General features: G+C 41.3%; 1 long non-coding RNA gene across 1 annotated transcript; it reads left to right on the top strand.

Annotated features, from left to right (window-relative positions):
• Positions 1-1,730: 1,730 nt before the first annotated feature.
• LOC138602955 (uncharacterized) lies at positions 1,731-8,768 on the top strand. The gene is made up of 4 exons (XR_011309223.1): positions 1,731-2,020; positions 2,270-2,704; positions 2,824-2,959; positions 6,979-8,768. It is a non-coding gene; the product is annotated as an uncharacterized lncRNA (long non-coding RNA).
• The last annotated feature ends 798 nt before the right edge of the window (positions 8,769-9,566 follow it).

Below are 9,566 nucleotides of genomic sequence, written 5' to 3'. Positions count from 1 at the left end.
TTCTCAACTACCAAACACTGTGAAAAAATGTCAGTAACACAATAACATATGCTGTCGCTAGAGAGCAACCTAACACTAAATTGTATTTAGAGACTAAGATTGATTAGGTTCAGGACAATCTTTCATAGTACTACTTTCAAAACGGAATGGCTTGTCATGAATATTACCTGAACTGATGAAATATTAAAAGTCTTACCTATACATAGCCCGATCATTATAGCTATTACACTCCAATACAATTGAAATAGGCCTATTTATAACCACAACAAGCTGGTTTATAATGTTTACCTGTTGCTGTGTTAGATCATCAAAGACCTTGGCTCTCTCAACCAGCAGCAAGGGCAAATCCATCTCCAGCCTGGTGCTCGAGTACAAGGTTGAAAGAGGAGTGGGCCAGTCCAGCTGCATCACCTTTGGTGTTTACCTGTGGGAGTGGTATTTAAATGGGAGAGAGTACTGCACACTCATTTCAGCTCCATTTAGGTTATTTTAATTACCAACATTAAAACAAGCTGTCTTCATCGGGTTATCTGGCTATCTTACCTGTGGGAGTGGCCCTCAGTGACAGAGAGGATGGCACTTTTCTTTGGCTTGGACTCACGCGTTTCACTATTATGAAGCATCTCAAAAAACGTCTTGCATTCTTCATCCGATGGTCTGCTATCAGGAAAACCAGGGCCTTGGACATGACGGGGCTCTTGTTTTTGACCAAAGCTGATGTTGGAGAAGTCTGCATATTGGACACATCTGACAGAGTCCATGTTGGCCGGGCCCATGCACAGGGCTTCTGGGTGCAAGCCTGCCCATTTCTGATATCCACAGCAGCCAACACATTACATACATTAGAGCTGCTGCATGAGAGCAGACCTCTCCTAAGCCTGCCTTACAGGTGCAGTGAGCCATAAAGACAGTCCCATCCTCCTGAACTGTGATCCAGGGGTGTGTCGGGGTTGCACTGAGGCTCTGTGAATGCTTCACCTGCAGTTTACAACACAAATAGCGAATTACAAGCTTAGCAAGCTAGCTAGACCATAACCCATATGGTTAAAGTTCAACACATGTATAACATTATTTAGGGCAGCTGGCTATTTTATTTTACATGAATTATAGCTACGTTGGTAAACGTAACGCTAAGTTTAAATGCGTTCATCAGTTCATCATTACCTACTAGCTTAAACTTCCTAGCAAGTTAGTAACATAGTAAATAAATAGGTTTTAACTTACCTTTCCTGATGATCAACAAAAGGTTCTTTCTTATCACATGATAAACTGTAGGATCATTAACCCATAGGACTGATAAACTGTAGGATCATTAGGAAGCAGTGGTAAGTTTCAGTGCTCTTAAATGCCTTGAGGGACTCCCCGGTATAAGGAGAGGGACTACGGACGAGGTACATGTAAATACCTGCAAAGGACAAATTTGGCAAATGTCCAGCGGACTTCAGCGGAGTCAGTAGTTCACTTGGAAGTCACTTGGTCGTAAATAATGAGAGACGATTTCCGTCTGACGAACCATTTTTCACTGGAACCGGTTGATGGCGCTACGGTCCTAAAGATGGCGGCCACAACCAAAAAGTCACGTGACCGATACCCATGAATGAAGCTGAAAACTAAAAGCAAATCATAAACGGGTGTCTGTTTTCTAATTTAGAGCCAGTATCTATGAGGTTTAGTATTTCTAATGCCTATTCATGGGCATCAGTCACGTGACTTTTTTGTTGTGACCGCCATCTTTAGGACCGCAGCGCCATCAACAGACGAAAATTGCCCATTTCTCTGCTGGCGAAAAGCAACGCTACTGCAATGAAATCGATATTTTGGGTTTGGATCCTTATGTACTTCCAAGTGAACTACTGACTCCACTGAAGTCCGCTGGAAATGTGTCGCTCTCCTTATACCGGGGAGTCCCTAAAGGCATTTAAGAGCACTGAAGCTTACCGCTACTTCACTTCAGGATGGGTTAATGATCCTAAAGTTTACCATTTGAATATGAAGAAGCTTTTGTTGATCATCAGGAAAGGTATGTGACAAAATATTTACTTACTCTGTTACGAATTTGCTCGGAAGTTTAAGCTAGTAAAACATGATTCATGTTTTCTCGACCGTTTTAAACTAAGCGTTACGTTTACCAACGTAGCTATAATTCATGTAAAATAAAATAGCCAGCTGCCCTAAATACTGTTATACATGTGTTGAACTTTAACCATATGGGTTATGGTCTAGCTAGCTTGCTAAGCTTGTAATTCGCTATTTGTGTTGTAAACTGCAGGTGAAGCATTCACAGAGCCTCAGTGCAACCCCGACACACCCCTGGATCACAGTTCAGGAGGATGGGACTGTCTTTATGGCTCACTGCACCTGTAAGGCAGGCTTAGGAGAGGTCTGCTCTCATGCAGCAGCTCTAATGTATGTAATGTGTTGGCTGCTGTGGATATCAGAAATGGGCAGGCTTGCACCCAGAAGCCCTGTGCATGGGCCCGGCCAACATGGACTCTGTCAGATGTGTCCAATATGCAGACTTCTCCAACATCAGCTTTGGTCAAAAACAAGAGCCCCGTCATGTCCAAGGCCCTGGTTTTCCTGATAGCAGACCATCGGATGAAGAATGCAAGACGTTTTTTGAGATGCTTCATAATAGTGAAACGCGTGAGTCCAAGCTAAAGAAAAGTGCCATCCTCTCTGTCACTGAGGGCCACTCTCACAGGTAAGATAGCCAGATAACCCGATGAAGACAGCTTGTTTTAATGTTGGTAATTAAAATAACCTAAATGGAGCTGAAATGAGTGTGCAGTACTCTCTCCCATTTAAATACCACTCCCACAGGTAAACACCAAAGGTGATGCAGCTGGACTGGCCCACTCCTCTTTCAACCTTGTACTCGAGCACCAGGCTGGAGATGGATTTGCCCTTGCTGCTGGTTGAGAGAGCCAAGGTCTTTGATGATCTAACACAGCAACAGGTAAACATTATAAACCAGCTTGTTGTGGTTATAAATAGGCCTATTTCAATTGTATTGGAGTGTAACAGCTATAATGATCGGGCTATGTATAGGTAAGACTTTTAATATTTTCATCAGTTCAGGTAATATTCATGACAAGCCATTCCGTTTTGAAAGTAGTACTATGAAAGATTGTCCTGAACCTAATCAATCTTAGTCTCTAAATACAATTTAGTGTTAGGTTGCTCTCTAGCGACAGCATATGTTATTGTGTTACTGACATTTTTTCACAGTGTTTGGTAGTTGAGAAGGAGACCAGGGAGCAAAGTAAATCTAGGGTTTGGTTTGATCAGAGGGCAGGAGGAGTGACAGCGTCAGTGTTCTGTGAGGCAGACAGACCTGCATCCTTGATCAAAAGAATTTGCTCTCCCCGTGCTTCTCAGTTCTCCACTGAGGCAGCAAGCTTCATAGGTTATAGATAAGTTTGATAGGAGATCTATTAGGGATGTAACGAACGATTCGATATGAATCCCGATACCGAGTTCACGATACGTTTAATCACGATACAATTTTCTCATATTTATAAAGAAATATAAATTTAAATAATCCTTTTTAATTTTGAGGTTGTATAGCAAAGTTCCCACACGTCCTGGAAAACCTGGAAATTAAGAGACTAGTTTTCCAGTCCTGGAAACACATGGATTAAAATGACCAAATATCCTGGAAATAATTGATGTTGTCCTGGAAAATTTTAACTGTATTTTAGCCCCTCACTCAGATCGCCTACGTAAACCTAGGTGTGTATTTTTGTTTGAAACTTGACTGTTGGTAGGGTAGTGGTGGCTGTATTTTTAAATTCATTGCGTTTCTGAGTTTGAGTTTTGACCCTTTGAGGGTGCTGTAGCTGGTCAGTGTGCAAAACTGAAGCAGCAGATTGTTAGCAATGTGAAGTCAGCAGCTAATAGTTCGCTAATAGAACTATATTCCTGTAAGTATGAGCACACGTCATTTTATGTTAAGCATGTGAAGTAAAATGGATTGTTTGTTAAGATAATACTATCGTGATTGCGATGCCAATTTCCACACGCAACTAAAACACAGGATCTTTTGACTTAAAATTACTAGATGACATATTCTAACGTCAGCTAGCCAGTAGCACAAGTTAGAGTTTCAGCCGCCTCAACTCCAGTCTAGGCTCCCACAGCTGTCAAAGGCGCAATCGAGTCCTGCAAGCGATCTAAGATTGCCGCCTTGAGACACTTTCTAACCAACTGAATGCCGATAGAAAAGTATGACACTTACATTACAACCTTTTTCTTTTAAATATACATATTGCTGTGTTCTTTCACTTCAGATTGGACATACTGTAGGTGCTTGGATAGATGTAGGCTTAATAAAACTGCGTGTGTGTACTGAAAATATACAGATTATGCATTTTGGTTTCTTCAAATTTAGATTTTTGCACTTAATTTTGTGTGAAACTTTGCCATGGCAATAAAAACTGCACTACAAAATATATTCAGTGTTTCCCATTAATCACCTAGACTGAGGCGGCCCACCATAGTCTAATTTGTCCCGCCACAGTTTCATAATGAACAGAAAATATTTTTACACTTCAGTTCTGATGTGCGCATGTGTAATAGTCACATCGCAGGACGTGCGATTGTGAGGCAGATTAACTGAAAGAAGTAGAGCTGCTACTTATTGTTGCTTGGTACAAAAAGAGCAGTCGCCATTTTCTTGTTTTCGATGATTAATCTACAACAAAAGTCTGTCTGACATCATATTAGTGCAGCTCTTCATCAAGGCACAGAGTGAGCTGATGCTGAGCATGCAGAGTCTGTGTGTCATTTGCCTGTAAACTGTAAACAAGCTCGTGACGTAATGTCGGCGGGATGATCAGGCTCGCTTTTGACGCAGGCTTTTAATTATGCGTGGCGGCTTTGGATGTGCGTTATCAGCGGCACCTCGTGCCGGCGCTGCGCTTACACCTGCAGCGCACACACGCCGTGAGGATGTGTGTCCCGACAGGAAGTAGGATACAGTGCGATTTCGTTTCCAATTGTTACCGTCACTGGACTGATCACGATTAAACATACATTTAAACGTGGTAGATGACATAACGTTTAAAGTGTAACTGCACCCACAGGTCTGACCATAACTCCACCCACTGCACAATTTTGAAAACTGCTCAAAGTGGGCAAGGGGCTGAGAGGGGGCTGAGAGGTGGGTGGGTGTGTCTGGCAGCTCAGTGACTCCTCTGGCCAGAGAAAAATGGAAAGCGACACAGTCACGAGGCACATATGCCATAGAGGGCTCCCCTCCAGAGTCCCCTGAAGAGCACTTTAGTGTGGTGGAGGACCGTCGTGGTCCCGAGCCCTATCAGTTCTAGCCGATGGCTCCAGCCCCACTAATGCCTACAGCCAGAGCTTTTGAAGCCGAAGCAATGCAAGTGCGCATGTGCCGACCGCACGATTGTTTGGTATATTAAGTCGCATCTAGAGCGAGCTAACTTCACTCATGTTTAGTGTGGTTGATGAATGAATGCGGGAGAAGGGAGGAGATGCTGCTGCTGTTGTTGGTCTGTGTGTGTGTGTGTGTGTGTGTGTGTGTCAACAGAATGCAATGTTTTGATGATAAACAGTGATATAAGTTAAGGAACAGGATATGCCCTTGTTCCTTTTAGATTTGAACTCGACCTGGCCAGCCCTGTGGAGAGAGAGTCAGTCTCAGGAATTTAAAAGCATCCTTGGTTAGAGTGGAGAAACAGAAAGTTAAGTAAATATCAGCCAACATGCAAAGCTGGTATAAACAATTGAAATTAATAAAGTCAATTACTATATGCAAATGAGAGTACAGTTAATTCATGGTCATCTTAAAGGTGCATTAATTTCAGACATTTACACAATTCAATGACTATATGATATGTTAGATATCACTAGCTGTCAGAGCTATTGAAAGAGTGAAACATTTGTCTCTTTTTGTCTGCTTTTCATGTATTTGTTAGCCATGGTGTGAATATTTGTTGTTAGTACTGCTATACAACTGCGTGTTAAAATCTGATCTTTATAGTTAATAATAATAATAATAATAATAATAATTGACATGTTGATAACACATATTCAGTCTTTCAGAATGCTCTCAATTATGTGTGGATGCATACTGTAGTGGTGTGGTCTAGACTACAACACTGGCCACAGCATTAACCAACACCAGGGCGAGGTGTCGCTGATAACAGGAAAAAGCTGCCTCACCTAACTGAAAAGCCCTGAAAGCGTAAACTAGCCGACATTGCGTGACAGCAGCAGCAGCATCGCGTGCTAAAAGTTTACATGCAGGTGACAAAACAGGGTGCAGCCCCTGGATTGGGACACACCTACAGACTCTGATGCACTGATGGAGGGCTGCACAAAAGTGATATCAGATTGACTTTTCCTGCTGATGTTGTGGAAAACCAATTGCGACGTTGAAACTATTTATTTACTCCTCTATTCAACTACAGACGCAAAAGACGTGATGACGTCGCACAAGAGAAGCCAAAAGCAGATAGCGCCCTCTGCTGTTTAAAAAACAGTATTGCGATTCATCTCTTCATCTTATCCATTTGACTCGTCACTTATATGTATCGATATTTAACTGCATTGCGAGGTATCGTTACATCCCGAATATCTATGCATTGGCCTACAGCGCATCTCTTGAGAATTTCATGCTCAATATAAAGCTATAAAGCAGGATTAATTGGTGTAATTTATTCTGAGGCTTGCAGCTTGCATACTGTGGTACTTTAAAGTTTGTGAAGCTTTTGTATTTTCTTCTTTTTTTTTTTTGTATTATCTAACCTAAAGCATCATCAGATTTTCACATAAGCCATAAAAGCAGATAAAGAGAACCCAATTAAACACAAGGCAAACATATTAAAATTGGTCATTTCTTTATTATGAAAGATGATCCAACATTACATATCTGTAAGTGGCAAAAATATCAGAACCTTTGCTTTCAGTATCTGGTGTGACCTCTTTTATTCTTCTTCAACCACTCAGGAACAAGTCTGACCACCTGGAGGTGGCGTCATTTCTCATTCTCCAGCTGGACGGGCACGGAAGGCTCCAGAGATACAAGCTGCTCCATCTTGGATGCAGCTGAGATGGTCCAAGTATAATATTTTTGTCTCATTTGTTTTATCTGGTTTTCTTGATCTACTTTAAGGACGGCGGAAATCTGATGTTTGAGGTCAGATTTTTGCAGAAATATAGAAACTTTTAAAGGCTTCACAAACTTTCAAGGACCACTGTGTGAGACTTGAATTAGAGTGTCTGCAGGATATTAACAGCTATTACCTGTCAACATTTACCAGAAGGGGTTCCACAATACTGTCATAAGGCCATTGCTTATAGTGGTTTGCTGAATAAAAAAACATAACACTATTGTAGCATGATAGGCACACGTTTATATGCAAATTAATTGATGACGCTTGTGGTCAGAATGCAACACCTTCTGGTAAATGTTGATAGGCAGACAACATCACTCAGACATGGTCACATTGTAATACATAGTTTCTATTTCAATCTTTGTCAGATGGGGTCAAGTGAACGAAGAAAGAGCAAGGGCAAACTACAGTGCTATGATGCAAGACCACCATGAAGACTTCCAGGTTAAGGCATCAGGGTTCATCATCAACTCAGAACTCCCCTGGATTGGAGCATCACCTGATGGTATGGTCACCTGCAGTTGCCATGGTGATACCATTCTGGAAATAAAATGCCCCTTCAAATCCAGGGACTGCTCCCTCACTGAAAGCTGCACGGATCCATCATTCTGTCTCGGCATGGAAGAGGATGGAGCAATGGCACTGAAGTCCAACCACTTGTACTTGTATCAAGTGCAAGCTCAAATGCATATTGCAGAGGTGAGTTACTGTGATTTTATGGTTTGGACACCACAGAAAGTTTTCACCCAGCGGATCCCATACGATCCTGTCTGCTTCCGTGATGCCTACCCCAAAGTCGTGGAATTCATCAAGACTGGAGTGCTACCTGAGCTGCAGGGGGACTGGTATACAGCACCACGCCTCACTCCCAGACACTGCAGCCACAGAACAGCCACCTGAAATGGGATGCTACTGTGGTAAACCTGCTGACACAGATGTCATTATTTGCACATCTGGAAACTGTTGGCAGAAGCACTTTCATAGGTCTTGCCTTAAGCTGATCAGGGTATCCAAGACATGTAAATGTGTGGAGTGAAGAAAACAAGTTTAGTATCATAGTAGTTCAGTTTCACTTCATGTAACATGCTTCTAGTTTCTAGTATGGTAGACCAGGTTTGGTTGGCACAGATATTTTCTGCTCCTTTGAATGTCACAGAAAGAAAAATGTAATATCAAAATGTTTGCTTTTTTTCAACTGCACTCATGTTTTATGTTAAAACTTCTTGAAGTCATTCACCTTTTTCATGAGGCTAGTATTTCAGTTGTATTGTATCAAAAGTAAAAAAATTGGTCTATGGACTAAATATATTATAAAACTGTTACATGGAGATGTTGGAAATATGTTACTGTGGTTGGCTGGCACACATTTTGTTACTTACAGCTGAGGCTTTATCCTTTAATTTGCTGTTTTGAATATTCTAACATATGTTTTATCAAAGAAATACAGCAGTGTAATGTGTGCCAATCACTACAAACTGTTAGAATGGGTTTTTTTCAGCTTCATTAGCGATGGTTAAATATTTTAATTACCAGCCTACATTTGTATATTGTTATACATCTGTGTTTTACTGTACATTACTGTTATACTGTATATCTTATATATTATTGTATTAGGATTTCTGTGAAAATGTATATAACTATGAATTAGTTTATTAAAAATGAATAAAATATGAGTAATATACTTCCACCTGGGTTTATTGCATAGTAACAATGAGTAACAGCCATGCATAACAAGAAAAACAAATTAAAAATGATTTACATTTTTATGTTACACAGGGTACACAATGTTACTGACGTCCATGCTACTCTGAGGAGACAACAGATGGGCAAATGTTGCACAGAGCACAGCACACTCTGACCATCTTGTCAAGAGATGTAAGCTCTCCTGGAGTTGCAGTCCGGCAGAGAGAGATGGGTATTGTGCTTTGTAAGATGGTGTACTTGTTCCTTACAAGGCCTATCGCACGTTCAACATGGATCCGAACAGCTGCTAGTCCCCTTGAATCTTCAAGTTCACTTGGATGCAGTTGCTGTTTTCCTTTAGTGAAGGCAGGGATATTGAGATGAGCGCTGTACAAGCCCACAGCATTTCCAATGTTGAACACTCGATCTGCCAGGACCACATCGCCAGGTAACAGACTTTCAGGTAGCCGCAGTTTTCTGTGATGTGCTCATGCTTCTGTTATGACTTGTTTGCCCCCTCCAGCCATGAGACAAATTATATGACTCCCTGTGGAGTTATTGATATCAAACACTTGGCAGTATTATGATGCTAATACTGTGAATATGTTTGTGCTCAGCCTTTCATGTTTTTAGGTCTCTCGATAAAAAATTAAAAGCAGTCCATTATGGAGGTACAATTTCTGTAACTACTATTTTTGAAACACATGGGTAAACAGATTTGAATCTGTTCCTTACTGG

Source organism: Semicossyphus pulcher, unplaced genomic scaffold, assembly GCF_022749685.1.
Source record: "Semicossyphus pulcher isolate SPU_LCO1_2020_fin unplaced genomic scaffold, fSemPul1.0.p SCAF_23, whole genome shotgun sequence".
NCBI classification, from domain to species: domain Eukaryota; kingdom Metazoa; phylum Chordata; class Actinopteri; order Labriformes; family Labridae; genus Semicossyphus; species Semicossyphus pulcher.
This window is presented reverse-complemented; position numbering and strand designations above follow the sequence as displayed.